We start from the raw sequence: 16,872 nt of genomic DNA on the forward strand, positions 1-16,872 counted from the left end.
TAAACCACCTTCAAGTTCACCAGGTTTATATAAATACCTCACAGTCACATTGCCATGTACTGGTTGTTTTGAAAAGGAGTCATGTCGTTGTATTGGTATATGTTTTTTTGTGTGATTGCATTGATAGGTTTCATAGAAATCGCACAAGTAATTTCATTATTTAACGCAGCTATCACACTTGGTAGTCTTGCAACCCATTCACGAAATCTTTTGTCTTTCTGAATTATTTTCTTCGCATACTGATATCCAAACAATCTCTCAGCAAGAGTTCTATTAAATCTTTCAACAATTGCCTGATTACGATGAACTGCAGTGTGTCATCGTCTGATTTTGACATTATGTTTTGTCATGAGAGATGATACTGCAGCAAGAAATTCCTTGCTAGGATCATCCTGTAGTAAATGTGGCCATCGCAAGAGTCCTCGTTGATAAATTCGTTCGAAAGCAGATACAACTTCAGCTGCTGTTTTATTTGATAGTGGTTCTGATTCTTTATATCTACTTGCAACGTCAAAGACAGTTAATGCGTATTTGTATGTACGTGATTGACGTCTACACATTTTCATGGTATCGTGTGGTAAAAAATAAAATATCTGCTTGATGAACTTCATATGAGGTGATGACATCAAAGTGTGCATGCTGAATTTTTTGGGTGGTGTTAGATAAATTTTCCATATTGCCTGTCGTGATAACCACTTTGCAGCAACAGCACGTGTGACATTTGCTGCATAAGCAAGTTTACTAATCGCTGCTTTACCCCTACAATATCCTCTTGGGCTATAATAAATCGATTCAATAATAATAATAACAATAATAATAATAATAATAATAATAATAATAATAATAATAATCGGTTGATTAATTACCGGCCCCATATACTAGTTTACTTTTCGTCACAGATTTTACTAGGAAGCTAGCAAGTTTTTCTCTCAAAGATTTATTTTTTATTGAATTTAACGGGTGAATCAGCTTCACATTTGCAATATGTTGTTGTTGTAAATACTTATTTTTATACGCTACATCATGAACGTGACATGCTTGATCAATCGCATTTATTGGATGCTCACCAGGTCTTGGTTGATCTCGCTCGTCAAGTCGGATATCAAGTCGAGTTCCAGGACCACAATAATTATATCCAGGAAGATGAGTTTCTCCTGAGTATTTAGCCCATGGAGCTCCTGATAATTTTCCTAAAGAAGCAGCGATACAAGACGAAATAAATTTATAATTTTTTGTACAACATTTCACATATTAGCCTGTAAGTGCACGCTTTTTATTTTTTGTTATTATTATTGTTATTCCACTGGTGGGGGTGGGTGCTTTGCATCGAACGCAATATAAATTCATATTATTTATTATATTTGTACAACACGAACGCAAGAGCTAGTAAAGCATATTTCAGCATTACCGAATTCCATCAGAATGACAATAATAGGTCCATCCGGATCGGGTAAAACACAATTACTGCTTAATTTGATAATGAGTTGGCTCAGATGGGATAAGTTGTATTTATTGGCTCCGTCAGTTGATAATCAGATATGTTACGATATACTTAAAGATTTTAATGAAAATGCAAATTTGTTGGACGAAGATGATGATGACATTATTAATTTTATCACTGATATTGATGAAGCCCCATCTGTAGATGACCTCGATGGATTTGTTAATAATCTCGTATTATACGATGATGTAATGCTGGACAAACAATCAAATCCAGCTCGGATATTTTCTCGAGGCAGGCATAAAAAACACTGACGTGGTTTATGTTACTCAGCAATATACACAAATAGCTAAAGTGATCAGATATAACTGTAATATTTTAGATGTGTTTAATGTAGCTGATACACATACTCTGCGAAATATTCATCGAACTTGGTGTTCAGGGGATTTCGATATGATTAAGTTTAAAAACTTCTTTTCAAAAGCACAATCCACCCCACACGGATTTATCGCGATAAATTAACATCATCCACGATCGCGATATCGTATTCGTCTTGATAAAATATTTGGTTGAGAGACAGATATAATAATGATTTATTTACTCCACACCCATACAGCAGCAGGGAGGGTGCGACAAGTAATAAGTGTCCGACGGTAAACGAAAACACGCATTACAAATTTTGAAAAACACAAACGACAAAAATGAAATAACAACAAAACTAACCCAATTACAGAACTCTCGATTTTGGTTAAAGGCTTCGGTTTGACGTTATTGACCTTACATTTTTCATTTTTTTTTCGTATGAAATTTTATTTTTTTAATAAATGAATTTTAAAGCAAGTGGTCTGTTCACCCTCCCTGCTGCTCAGGAAGACACCAACGGGGGCAGACGGGGCGATTGCCCAGGGCGCCAGATGGCTTGGGGCGCCAAATCAGCTGATACAATATTTGTTCGAAAAGACCAAATTGTGTGTTTGTAAATTTGCTACTCCTAAATCAAGACCTTTCAGCAACGTACATAACGCAGCGGTATAAAAAGAATGTGCAAACTCATTTCTGCTTTCAGCGTGTGCTTCATGAACAAACTGCTACTCTATCCATCGGCACTCCCCACCCCGCTTATACTCACAGCGAGTGAGAGGGATCTATACATCGATCAATACTATCGCCTGGACATAAATCAGTTAAAATAAAAGCATTTATATATTTTTGTAAACAAACAACCCATAAATAAATCGATTTTGTTAAAATGTATGGTTTCTGCACATGCCTAACAGTAATATGTTTGAGTTAAAATTTTTGAGCATAATGTGGAAATGACAGACATGCATAAAATAGTGCTTGATTATCTTGTGTGAATGGTAGAATTTAGGTGCCAGGAAAAGCCTCCAATTGATATTAAATTGCAGGAATTGGTGGCCAGGTCTCCACCCCCGACCCGCTAGGGGAGCTCACAGCGCTCCCCAAACACCCTAGTTATTGGGAGGGGCACCATGGGACTCTAGACCCTCCCAAGAACCCTCCCCGGCTTCGGCCCTTCGGGTCTCGTATTCTGGCCCTTTGGGCCTTCATCATCGCCCTGGGCGCCATTTACACCACTGGATCCGGTCGCTGTTTGCTCTCATTACGCCACTGTCTACAATACATGGCGTTGCAATATATGTAGCATTCCTTATCCTGTACAGGATGTGGGATATTAATCGATAGGGCTGGCTACGAATTAGGTTTATGAGACGTAGCGCTAATTCATGACTGAAATTGCTCGTATGGGTAGTGTCGTAAAATGCAAAGACTAGTTTTGTAACACGGCGGCTAAGTGTTAGTATTTAGCGTTAACCGATGACGATGTCCCGGGGGCGAAATAACCTTACAACTTATAGAAAGTCACTATGTTATCCAAGTTAAAGGGTGGTTTCATTGTCATCTCTCCACAAGTGGAAATCAAAGTAAATTTATATTCTTAATGTCAGTAATATAGGCTATTTTTCTATAATATTGTTAGAATCCATGGCTTTTACTTGACCGAGCGATGTCAAACCCTAGCGCGATTCCGCTAGAAGTCATAAGTTTCCCCTAATTCCAAAGACTTCCATATAACTTCTGTTGTCAATAAGAAAGCCCAACGTGTCAATTCTATTAATAATTTACTCTAATTAATACAAAACCACAGATCTCACAGCTTTCTAATTGTCTATCAACCGCACATCTGCATGGTTTCTCTTCATTAACTTTCCTTACCTTGTCAGCATTGCAAGCCGTAAAACTCTACTACTCTCCCTTACACAGGGAAATACTTTTACTACGTCGCCTTAGGCCAGTCAGATCATGGTTTTAAGCCACATTTCGCCTGTAAAACTGCATCACATTTGCCACCATGGCAATAAAAACGGTACCTGCCGACGACGGAACAGTTCCTTATCGTTTATTCCATTGTGTAATTTACCAGTCTCCAAACATAAATACTGCACCTGGAGTCACACAACCAGTGTACAGAACTAGATTTTAATAGGGACTATGGAACGACAGACACTCATGCAGCTGTAACCTGAATTCACCAAACTTAAACCATGGCATCATGGAAACTCACTCCGTGACGTTTGCTCCTAGTACTTGGCTAATTATTTCGGGCTAAGGAATATTTCAACAGGACAGAGTTCCCATAATTAAACAAGTAATCACAAAAATCTAAGAATTCCTTAAAACGGAGTGCTGCAACAAATGCGCATACTCCACATTTATTGCAATACATACACAAAGTCGCTATACTGGAGCGCAGTACACTTCCTGTAGTATAACTGTCAGACCTAAGTACAGGTTTTTGGCCAGCTAATAAATGGTACATACACTGTGGACTTTGAGATGAAATCAAGGTTAAAAATTTTTCTCAAGATGGACAATCACACTGACGTTTATTTTAATATTTTTTTGTAATATCTTAGTACGTTTAAACGCAAAATGTGCAGTGTTCGTCAGGAAGTAATAGTAAATAATATCTGGAACAGAAATTAAAAAAAAAAAAAAAAAAAACAGACTCTAAAGCGATGTCACCTTCATAACTACCTGCTTCAATATGAAGTTTATGGTTCGAACATCAAGCATCGAAAGATATGTAAGTCCAGGGGAATGGAAAAGTTAATCCTCTGCATAGATATTTCTCAACCGATAATAATGACTTGTATTCCTTATAAAAAAGACATTTTGTTGACTTTTCAAGCCAATTTTGACCCATGCAATCTATTTTAATGTCTGAAAATCTTTTATGCATGAAAAGTTTAATCCCGCAATGCTTTTAGCTCGATAAAAATTCAAGTAATCTTCTACAATTCATCCACCATGGCTGTAACAATTTTTCTCACGATTTTTCTTTTTTAAATAATTATTATTGAGATTGCCATTAATCATGGACTTCATTTCAACTTTTTCGGGGGGGGGGGGCAAAACTTGACGGACTGTGCAACAATGTAACCAGCAATCAGTACCAAATTTACCAAAATCAATATTTGTTTTTACCACCAAAATTAAAATGCATCACAATGTACATTAACGATATTTACTGCGGACTGGAGGTTGTTCGGATCTTACCTTTCGGTCAATGGTGAAATCCAAGACTATCCGAATGCATAACGGCACTTCTAGACGGCATTTGGACATAGAACACAATTAATTTTACTATATGTTCTCTACACATGTTTCTTAGTACTGACCTTTCCACTGCGTGACAATCAGTACAAATCATATGTTAATCTAAAATACCTTCAAAGATGACTTCACGGTGAAGTCCTTGTCAAAGGTTGACCTGCATTTTTTTTGAGAGGTTCGACTGTGAACAGAGCAGCATGCAAACAGAACACAGATTTCACTTCTGGATCATCACCAAGGCCTTATTACTCACTGTGCTCTGTCACCGAAATACACACGGAAAACCACACCCTGAGCTCATATTCTCAAGAATAAACAATTACCTTTAAATCCCTACCAACAACGCATAAATTTAACTATTCTATCACCACCAAAATGAGAGAGGAAAAAATGTTCTAAAAATAGACTAGAACTACATTCGTGGGCACTGAACTGGAAGTACTAATTGTAACTTGATTCCATTTGTCCAGACGTCCAAATCGGCGAACAATTATTGCATTTTCTCCATTATGTCACAAACTGAACGAAGTGTGTCGAGCTGTTTTGAAAATTGAACTATTCTTAATTACGACTGGCTTAAGCTGGAAATTAGCAGACGCAGTTAGGACAAACTAGCTGTGTTGGAACTACTGAGGGGTGCGGACTGGTGTCTTCCCATGTGTTATATTGTTACAGGTTAGAACCCCATCCCTTGATTCATGGACGGATACTCCAAATATTCTTTGTAACGAACCCCTGTGCGCCACAGCATGACCGGTTAACTTAGTACATGATTGTTACTTCAGCTCCGGGGATCTACGGTATTACGGTATTGCACTACTGGACTACCCAGATGTGCTTGCTTTTGTGTTTTAATAATAGAAGTGGGTTTGTAATTTGTCTGCTGTTAATCAGAGTGGAAAAAATGTAAGAAGAAGTTAATGCAAATCCATTCGCCAATCAAACTAAGACATATATTTATGTAGCTGGTTATCGCCCTAACACCCCCCCCCCCATATATGTCTCCTGTATATGTACACACGTATAACGGTTTCTTCTGTGTTTCTATATGTATGTATGTGTCTGCATACCTACCAGTCAGTTCATATATCATTTTGCGTCTTTATTGAACGACGTATCAATAGATTAATAGAAATGGATAGAGATAAACATACAGACAGTTGTAATGTGAATATATAAATAAATAGTGATACCAAATACATGCATTCAGTCATATTCTAATGTGTGTGGAAGGACGTATCAAAGGATGGGTAAATGTAATGATAGATAAACGCATTTGTTTAATTTCATTTTTATAATACTGTTTCATGAACAACTTTAAGTAAGATATTTGTGTTGCCAGAAAACAAAACGATAGGGAAGTTTATTCCGGAATTACGTCATAGTCTTATTTCAGTTTATGACACATCACGTCTGCTGTTTTAAAAAAGTCGATAGAGTTTTCACGGTAAGTTCGTTTTCTTTCCTCAAACACTTAACCAATATTTGTCTTCTTGTCCCGTATTAGTAACTGGTAAAGCTGACCATCATGTTAACGTATGATAAATAGTCCTCTCACGTTTAGTAAGCATGAGAGCTTTCACGTTCTTATTGTATTCACACTGCATGTCAGGGGTTCCAGGTAGAAAACATGGCTAGACTAGAGCTACTTTCGATTTGCATTTAAGTATATTACAGCATATTCAAACTGCATACATTTGGTGATTGCATTTCGAGTCCATTATTCCCGGTAGAAAACCTGGATAGACTAGAGGTACATAACGTTTCGATTTATATGATGTCTTCATTAACAGTTATTAACTGGTATACGCGTTTTGTATGTATGTTGGTGTACTGTTTTGAAAAATCTACTATGTTTATCTTCAGCAAATTCAGCTAAAGGAGCCCCGGGTGGCCGATTGGTCTAGAACGATCGCCTTTTTTTCTTCTTCGCCATTTACCTTTTCACTGCCATTTCACCTCTCTCCGCGTGGGCTTGAATCTCGGGCTCGGCCAATTTGGGTATGTGCGAAAGCTTGCCAGTGCTTCCTGTGCGTCAATGTTTCTTATCGGGAGTTATACTTGCCGCCATTTATAGCCTATTGTGTGCTGAATAATAGCGTTGAAACTCAAACAACAACAAGAACAACAATATACATATATACATACATACACTACATATGTGTGTGTGTGTATTTCTAACTTGACCTCGAGTGTAATTTATGGTCAGAAAAGCGTGATGTGCTTTTCCGTAGTACAGGGTCAGATCGGCGGGGGGGTGGGGGGGGGCGCAAGAGGGGTCCAGGGTGTCCGGACTCAATTACATATACACAAACGTACAGTCACTTGACGGTTGAAATGTGTCCATCTTTTTATTCTTGTGCACGTTTATTAGGCATTATGCAGACTTTTAGTAAATAGACACCTAGACTTTTGACTTGGCGTCCTTTAAAAAATTTGCCCCCCCCTTTGACCTGATTCGGCCCTGTACTACTGCTACTACTACTACTACTGATGTTGTTCCTTCTTCTGATCCTGGCTTTTAACTATACTGGGCATAGGCCAGACGAGCTTAGGCGATGGCATGTTGTCTCGTAAATGAAAATGTTTGTGCAACAGCAAACATTTTCATTTACCCCCCTCCCCCGGGGCCCGAGTGGCCGAGTGGTCCAAAGCGCTCATCGTTCCGGATCACTGCCATCTCACCTCTGTCTGCGTGGGTTCGAGTCTCAGGCTCGGCTAACGTGGGTACGTGAGAAAGCCTGTCAGTAGCTTCTCGTAGGTCGGCGGTTCTTCCCGGGGTTTTCCAGGGTTCTTTCTCCACCAGTCATACTGGCCGCCATGTAAAGCCCATCCTGTGCTAAAAAAATGGCGTTAAACCGTACAACAACAATATCAACCCAAACGATCAACAATTGAATAAAACTACTAAACCACAAACACTCAAACTTGCAAGAAAACACTAGGCTACCAGCTCAACAGTTTAAGAAAAGCTCGGATTACCAAACAATAATACAAATATATTACGAACAGACACATGTATTGCGAATGATATCCTTTGTTTGTAGCCGAGCTTTGATTATCTATTTCGTTGCGTCTGCTCGCGCTGCATCGTGTTCTCAAGTAATTTAGACCAAGAATTTAGACCAAGAAAAGCCATGAATTTCAAAACGCATATGCTAGACCGTCACATATACATGTACATGACAGAACTGAATCTTTAGCGTCAGACATTTCTAAAAAAACCAAACCAATTCAAATAAATAAAAAATGAATAGGGCCGCCCACTAGCAAGTAGTTATATATGGTATTACGTATTGTGTCTGAGGTTACAATTTAGAACGTGGTTTATATCAGACTGATGATAAAGGTTAGTACGTGACGCACAGTGTAAGAATTTTATAGCCCAGACTGTATTAAAATATTCAAGTTAATTAAATTATAAAATTTTATGTTGATTTTAATTTTTCCAAACTTTATAACCAGATTTCATAGTCAAATGACACAGCCTTTAGCTTCTAACCCAGTCTTTACACTCTTTTGTATTCAAATCAACGCTTTGGAGACGAATAAAATTTATATTAATTGAAAGCATTTTAAATTCTAATAACAAATCTACGAGTATATGTTTGGCAATTGTAATTTCTTCTGATATCATATGATAAATTTGAGCGTCTGCACGTTTCCTTTAATCGGTTTTTGTTCCAATTATTGTTTCATGGTTTGCTTATTGAAAGACACCTGTCCCTTCGCAAAAACACAAGCTGTTCACAAAATCAACATGACATTGGCGACATAGACGAGTCACAGTTATACAGTTACACTCTGTTACCTTTCCTTCTTTATTTTTATTACTAAAATCTAATCAATTTCTGATTCCACTATGTAATTGATTATATGGACTATTAACGTTGTATAACATAAAATCTCCATGAACAACACCTTTAGCAGGTAATAATCCTAAAATAGTTTAGCAGTATCCATTGTCGTAATTTTCTGTGTGATTTAGTTGGTGAAGAAAACAAAAATGTTTAGGCTGAAAATAACCAAAACCATTAACTGTACTTGATTCGGCAGCTGTCTCTATGCATCTCTCTGACTTTTAAATCCAAAGAACTTTGCATTTTAGGTGGTCATGTAAAATGTTGCAAATATTGCTCGGAGTTAATCAACCTTAGATGCTATGTTTCTGGCTATTAAATCAATTCTTCTTTTCACTGTCATTATCAGAATTTATTCATTCCCTCGTTGACTTTATTTATATACATTTCTTAATCGTAGAGAGCATTAGGTATTGCTATGGTTTTGGTTTCATTCATGTCGTTGGTGACGTTCGACATCGTACTAACGGGGGCGGGGTAGGGGTGGGTTACCGGACGGGGCGGTTGCCCCAGGCTCCATAAATTTTTGGGCGCCATAAACCTCTTTGGGCCGTCATCGTCGCCCCGGCTCAATTTACCCTTAGTAGGTCACTGGTGTCGTTGTCAAAATATTTTGTTTTGATCACCTGAAATATTGTAATATGCATATGCAAATTTATTTTCTGTAATGACATGCATTCTATGCAGTCGAATGGATTTGAAAAAATATATATATATATTTTTTAGCTTGCCTTTCTAATGTAACGTACGACTCCATGTAGGAATAATTAAAACAGTCAACATCAAAACAATCAATATATACGGATTTTCCGTTGACATTATATCCCTTGGTTTTCTTCGTTCGCTATTCTGTTTCATAAGTACTATTTTGTAACAATTATTAAATTCCTTCATGGAGTCTTTAGGTCCTGATTTAGAGTCCAGCTTATTGTAAATTTCTCTAAAATCTATTCTTTATCTTTAGCTTGTTTTTATATTGTCTCTTTCTCTGATACAAACTGTATCCGTATTACATCGTTATCTCCTTGTATCTGTAGGTTTTCTGGCAATTTCATGACTAACATCTACTATATCCACCCCACCTGGAGCTATGTGCATGCTTACCTCTATACAGGAATGTTATGATCGAGAAACTTTATATCCATATTAGTTTGTTTTCAAGATGTCTTGTCTTTGTCATGTCGACGGCTATGGTCATACCATCTGGTGAACAATTTATGCAGGTAACTGGACGACCTTCATAATGGTAAAGATGGGGACACTTATTATTAACTCGTTAGTCTTTCATTAACTTGAAATTAAAATCAGCGCGATCAAAGTTTCCTCAGATAATTACATTATTTTATTTCCACAAGCTTGATGGGCGCTTCTCTGAGAATAAAAATAGGGCCCAATCTGAAATTAGATGGGCCATAGACTATCTGATTTTTTTTTTAGCAATCACAGTCATTGTTTATCTGTCTTCGGTGAATCTGGTTGTTGTTGTTGTTGTACGGTTTAACACCATTTTTCAGCACAAGATAGGCTATACATGGCGGCCAGTATAAATCGTGGAGGAAGAACCTGGGAAAACCACGTAAAGAACCACCGATCCACGAGAAGCTACTGGCATGTTTTCTCACATACCCACATTGGCCGAACCCGAGATTAGAACAAATGCAGACAGAGGTGAGATGGCAATGATCCGGAACGGTGAGCGCTTTAGACCACTCGGCCACTCGGGGCCCCCGGTGAGTCTGGTGATAAAAACGTTATAAGTAAGCTAATTTTCACATATAGGCCACATAAACCAAACGTTACATTTAGTTAAACGTTATAACATTGGAACCTTATAACAAATCCTTTGTAATACATATTAACTATAAAGTTGGCTTTAAACTCAGACGTTATAACATTTTACGCGTTATATCCAATACCGCAATAAACCATATTTAATATATACCGTTTTGTACTTTCGTTTCATAAACCTCTGTAATATTTTATCTTTTTAATAAAATCAATTGTTCTTATTTCGTTTATTTTTTCAATCTAAAATTAGTTTGGTTGTCAGTAGGTAGAGAAGAAAATAGTTGATACAACAGTGTCATATTCTGGTTCTTTTTCGTTCATTTAGTGTTTGCAAAACTAATATATTATTTTTATGTGCGTATGCTTTGTCGTCATGTAAGTAGGCTCAAACGTTTGTTTCTGGCATTGTTACTTTTAATTTTATGGGATTGGGTGGTGTGTTTTACTACTTTAGGTCCACATTTTTCTGTCTTGTAGTATCCCTAGTGTTATTAAATAATTAGTTGTAAACTGAATTAAAGAAATAGGAAATTAGACAACTAGTAAATCATACAATAGAAACATAGTATATATATATATATATATATATATATATATATATATATATATATATATATATATATATATATATATATATATATATATACGTTTATATATGTTTTTGTGTTACATTCTGTCGTTGTCAGTGTGACACGTAACCATTAAGATTGATGCATGGGCTAAGTTGGGGATAACATTGCAGCTTATATTGATTAACATTTTTTGTTTGGGGTTTGGACATAATTTAAATTTATTTAGAGTTCATTCCATAATGATGAGACATATGTTAACGCAAGGTAATATGGCGGAAAATGACAAAGCTAACATAAACCAGAGACGAAATTTTGGGAAATCTTTTGCCATTTGAAACATGTGTCATAAAATGGTATTTTCCAGAATAGTTATTAATAAAGGCAGTCTAGAGAGAGTTATTCTGACTTCGATTGGAGAGCAAACAATTTTTGGGCGATTAGAGAAAGTAAGCTAAACGTGGGTGGGTGTTTTCCCAGACGAAATTCAAAGGTTTATGTAATCTCCCTGGCGAAATTAGTCAGTCTAATGTTCTGAATGAGCCAGAATTTAGCGCCAGGAAATAACATATATTCCTCATTAGATTATCCAAGGGACGTTTGTTGGAAAGTTGAGGACACGAAAAGAGATAAAATCAGTTCATAGTAAAAGCGAGACTCTATAAAGCACAAGGGTAGTTTCAATTGCATACAATATGTTCACTGATATAAGTTTGTAATTATTCGTTGAATTTTTTCGTTTTAAATTCATGCTTCATGTGTCCTTGTGTTCAGAAAATAATCGTACATTCATCTGTTTAGAATGTAATAGAAATCATGTAGTGTAGGAATGTCAAGTATTTCTTCTGATGCGCATTGTGAGAATTAATTGATTTGACTTGAATGTTATAGGAATCATGTATTTTAAAAATTAGTGCATTTATTTCTATATAAAGACATAATTTTTATATATTTCTGTTTTATTATTTATTAGCTGTCTAAGTCATTTTGAGTGCTTTCCTCTCACCGACTTGACGTTCTAAATTCAATTCAACAATACTTGATTAATCTAGCAATCTATAAAACATAATTTATTTATGTTTCTATTTTATTATTTACTAGTTGTCTTAGTCATTGTGACTGTTTTTCCCCACCGACTTGACAACCAATTTATTTCCATTTAGATCAGTTCAATTCGAATAAGTATTATGTTATAGTGGAAGTGTAAAATCAAGAAAGTGTTTTCCTTGTAGATTTTACTTTTCACATTTTACAATTAAGTCATATTTTCTCTTCTGTATTAAACTTTATTACAACTAAATCAAAATATGGTAAATCTTATATAAATTTCATTCATCAAAAGAAGTAATATTATAATCAATTAATTGTATAGTGCTAATATATACCCTGACCTTGTGTAAAATTATCATATGCCAAACTGTACCTCAGGACAATGGTAGTATTCTGGCTTAGTATAAAAACATCAAGATTGTCATTGTTATGAACTGTGACTGTATTCAATCTTTCTTAATAAATGAATCATCTTGTGTTATGGTTGAAAAGAAATCATGAGTTCGAGTTTACTCCATTCTTCCCTCCTTAGTCAGCTGATAAAAAGCATACTCATCGCTTGTGCCGTACTCGAATGTAGTATTATTGTATTTTGTGATCGTTCAAAAGCTTTCGATCTGGTCTGCAACATGTGCTTATTATTTAAATTCATGGAATACGGGGTGTCAGATAATCTGATGGTTTGAACGTTCTTTAAGTAACAGAAAACAAGCGGTGGTTTTGCATGATACTTATTCACGGGAAATGATTATAAATTTTGGCGTGCTCAAAGGATCTATGCTTGTGCCATTCTTGTTTTTAATTTGTGTAAACGATGGTATTGCCGATGGTATGATCTCTCTCACTCGTCGTTTGGCAGCTGCCTCACCTCTTCTGCATTATTCATCCCCTTACTGTGCTGAAACAGAGTTTGCATTGAATATCGACCTAATACAACTGCATAACTAGTCCACGAAATGGCTCTTAAAATTTAATCCAGAAAAAAACAGTGGCTATGTATTTCACGCACAAAACGTAAAAAAAATCCTGAACTTGTTTTTATAACATCGAACTTAAATACGTGGATTCTCATCGCCATCTAGGAATAATACTTTCATCAAATACCAAAATAGACTTTTCACATTGATAGTATTTTAAAAGTAGCATCATGTCGAATAGCTAAACTACGAAAACTAAAACAACTAAATAGGCAAATTTTTATCAAAACTACATGTAGCTTGTAACAAGCCAATCATGGAATATGCCAGTGTAGTCTGGGACGGATGCTTGTTGATCGATTCAGAAAAGTTGGAAAAACAACAAATAGGATCGGCAAGAAAAGTTACAGGACTTTAAAAATACAATAGCAGACAATCTCTCTATTTTGAAACAGGATACTAACACTCTACAACATCAAAATGATCCAGACTCCAAAAGTACTCCATCTCTCTGTGTCCGAACAAACAAATTATAACCTTCCACGTTCTAACAATATGTCCATTTGCAGTTTCATTCTAAATTCTATCAAATAATCTTTTATACCTTCAACATAATCTTTGTGGAACAATCTCGAACAGGATATTCAATGTATTGTCTTATTGTGCTTTGAAAAAGTGTCTATGTCCAAAAATCGTATACATAAAAAGGCCAAGATTTTAATCGAACCCTTGATATTATCTATACTAGATTAGCACACAATAAAAGTTCATGAAAAGCCAATCTTTACCTTGTTTAACCTGCTGACACTCCATTTTGTTCATGCGGTGGGATCGAAACCATCACACACTTTTTCATGTTCTGTTCCAAGTACAGTAGACAACGAGACGAGTCGAAGAGAAATTTACTTTTCATATCATAAGAAACTATTAGCTTAGATTTAATACTTCCAGTGCCGTAGAGAGCGATGATGGGCCCTGGGGGAAGAAACACCCGGATCTCTCCTAGTTTTTGTTCAAACAAAATTTTTCTTTTATAAAATTAAAAAGTATTGTTCGGCCCTTGTCCCCTTACGGGCTCGGACCCCGGGAATATATCCCCAGTTGCCCACCCTCTTGCCAGCCCTGACTGCTTTGGGGGAAAGGGCAAAGTGAATAAATAATAAAATGCAACATTTATATATAATCGCTACCGGACGATTTCAATGACTTACTCAAATCGTGATTACTGTCACTGTTCCTCTCTCTCTCTCTCTCTCTCTCTCCAACAAATTATGTTTCATTATTTGTTGTCAAATTGCAATACCTGTGTCATATAGGGAGAGGGCAAATTATTGTATTTAGAATTTGTCCCCAATCCCACTGTCTTTTATTGTGACAATAAAATGTGTTGAAAACAAAATGAAACAATTAATGCCAAAACTTGAATACTGTTGCCAAAGATGAAAACCCAGTAAACTATACTCCGTTTTTTCTTGAGTAATGTTCTGTCAGCTCTGTCTGTAATTGATCTAAATTATCAAGTTGAATTTTTCTTTAACTAATTAAATATATTATATCTAGTATTACCACCTTTAAGAATTCTGTGGTATTTGTTTTGATCTAGCATGTACAAAAATGTCATATATTCTTTTGATTTGTTTCGAATCCATTTTATCCAAATCCTTCTTAGTAATATGTTTATCAGATATTTCATTGTATTTACTTTTTGCTGCGATAATTTATAATTCCTGCTTCTATTCTTCCTGTAAGTAGGCTTTGCAGTCATTCAAGTAGTTTTCACAGGCAGCCAATATTACGGTTTTTTGTTTATTTCTTCTAATTAACCTAATCTTTCAAGTTCATTTTGAGCAATTTAAATAGCATAACGATGGTAAGAAAGTGTGTATGTTTGAAAGGTTTGATAAATCTGTTTCTGAGGATAGCTTTGATCAGTAGTTTGATGATAAGCTAATAGACGAAATTCTTTATACACAAATTCCAGTAATATATTAGTATCACAATTAAGATTATAAACACATCTTCATTAACTGGATAATTAATTACACAAGAAGGTGATAAATACAAATAATTTATTAAACAAAAGTTTTTAAATAAGTTTTACACAGATGATACACCATATAATGTAATTATTTAAGAAAGAACTGTGGCTTGCAAAAATATATGTGCAAAAATACGATACAATTCTAACTTGGGTAAACCAAATATAATGTCGGCACTTGACTCTATAGCCTTACAAAGAGATGTAATTGATTTGTTGTATTTATTACTTTGGGAAACATAAGCAAACACGTGACAATGGGCAAATTATGAATAGCAACTTTCAATATCACAGCAAGATACTTGGAAAAAGAGAAGCGGACCAAGCGCATACTATTACGAAACCGATAAGAGTTCAGAAGAATTTAAAATGCACGTAATGACACAACTGAACCACTTAGCAAGTAATAAATCCCGAAACTATGACAGATGAATACTGCGAACGCATAGGGAAGTAATACACATTCTAGATTATTTGCACAGCAAACAGATTATGTAAATGTAGTAGTAGTAGTTAAATGGTGTCAAGGAAATCAGCCTTTAAAATCTATACTGAAAATATACAGGAAATAAAAAGTCATTAATGAATTAAACAAATCCAGCTGGAAAGCTAAATTGCAAGAACTTTTGCTAAATACTGAAAACAAATAAGCTCACATTTAATATCTTTAAAATAATATTAGAGGAAATACCAACAAAATAAATTTCAAAGTTAAATAAACATTATTATTTCGAAAAAGGTTAGCGCAAATGTTTAAAGAAAATAGGATAATAAATGTTACTATTTTTTTAAATACATCTTTTGGTTTCATAATAGCTATTCTTGGTATAACAATATCAAATTTTCTAAAAGTTTAATGTTAGGAAATGCTTGTGTTGGCTGTATTAGTGTAGGTAGATGTGACGGTGTTTTTAACATTTTTAAATATTTATTTTTGAATTATTGATTTGTTCTTAATGATTGTGCTGAAAAGTTTATTTTGAGTAACATAAATAAATTCCGAGGAGAAAATAAAAGCTTTTCAATTCAAACCTTATCTATGAATGTATTTGAAATACAACAACAACAACAACAACAACTACAACTACTACTACTGCTTGTTTATTTGTTTCACATATTTGATAGGTATCAGGTACATTTTGTTGTAGCTGCAGGTACTGCTGTACTTGTAAGCCTCGTTGTACGGTCTTGTCATTGTAGCTGTAGTTAATATTGTTGCTGTAGGCCTCGTTGTACGGTCTTGTCATTGTAGCTGTAGTTTCTATTGTTACTTTGGGTCTAGTTGTACGGTCTTGTCACTGTAGCTGTAGATACTATTATTACTGTAGGCCTCGTTGTACGGTATTGTCATTGTTGCTGTAGGCATCGTTGTACGGTCTTGTCATTGTAGCTGTAGTTACTATTGTTACTGTAGGCCTAGTTGTAGGGTCTTGTCATTGTAGCTGTAGTTACTATTGCTACTGTGGGTCTAGTTGTACGGTCTATTCATTGTAGCTGTAGATACTATTATTACTGTATGCCTCTTTGTACGATCTTGATATTGTAGCTGTAGTTACTATTGTTACTATAG

General features: G+C 35.5%; 1 protein-coding gene across 2 annotated transcripts in view; it reads left to right on the top strand.

Moving 5' to 3' along the window:
• The first annotated feature begins 6,364 nt into the window (after nt 1–6,364).
• The window catches only part of LOC149804750 (uncharacterized), a 28,052-nt gene continuing 17,544 nt past the window's right edge, over nt 6,365–16,872 (top strand). Inside the window, exon 1 of one of the 2 annotated variants that reach the window (XR_016416557.1) lies at nt 6,365–6,527. The gene's annotated coding sequence lies outside the window, so the exon portion shown is untranslated. The remainder of the gene's footprint in view (nt 6,528–16,872) is intronic. The other variant, XM_089943899.1, reaches the window with a different exon arrangement.

This window comes from Sinohyriopsis cumingii, chromosome 2 (genome assembly GCF_028554795.1).
Source record: "Sinohyriopsis cumingii isolate HCF-2022 chromosome 2, ASM2855479v2, whole genome shotgun sequence".
NCBI lineage: Eukaryota > Metazoa > Mollusca > Bivalvia > Unionida > Unionidae > Sinohyriopsis > Sinohyriopsis cumingii.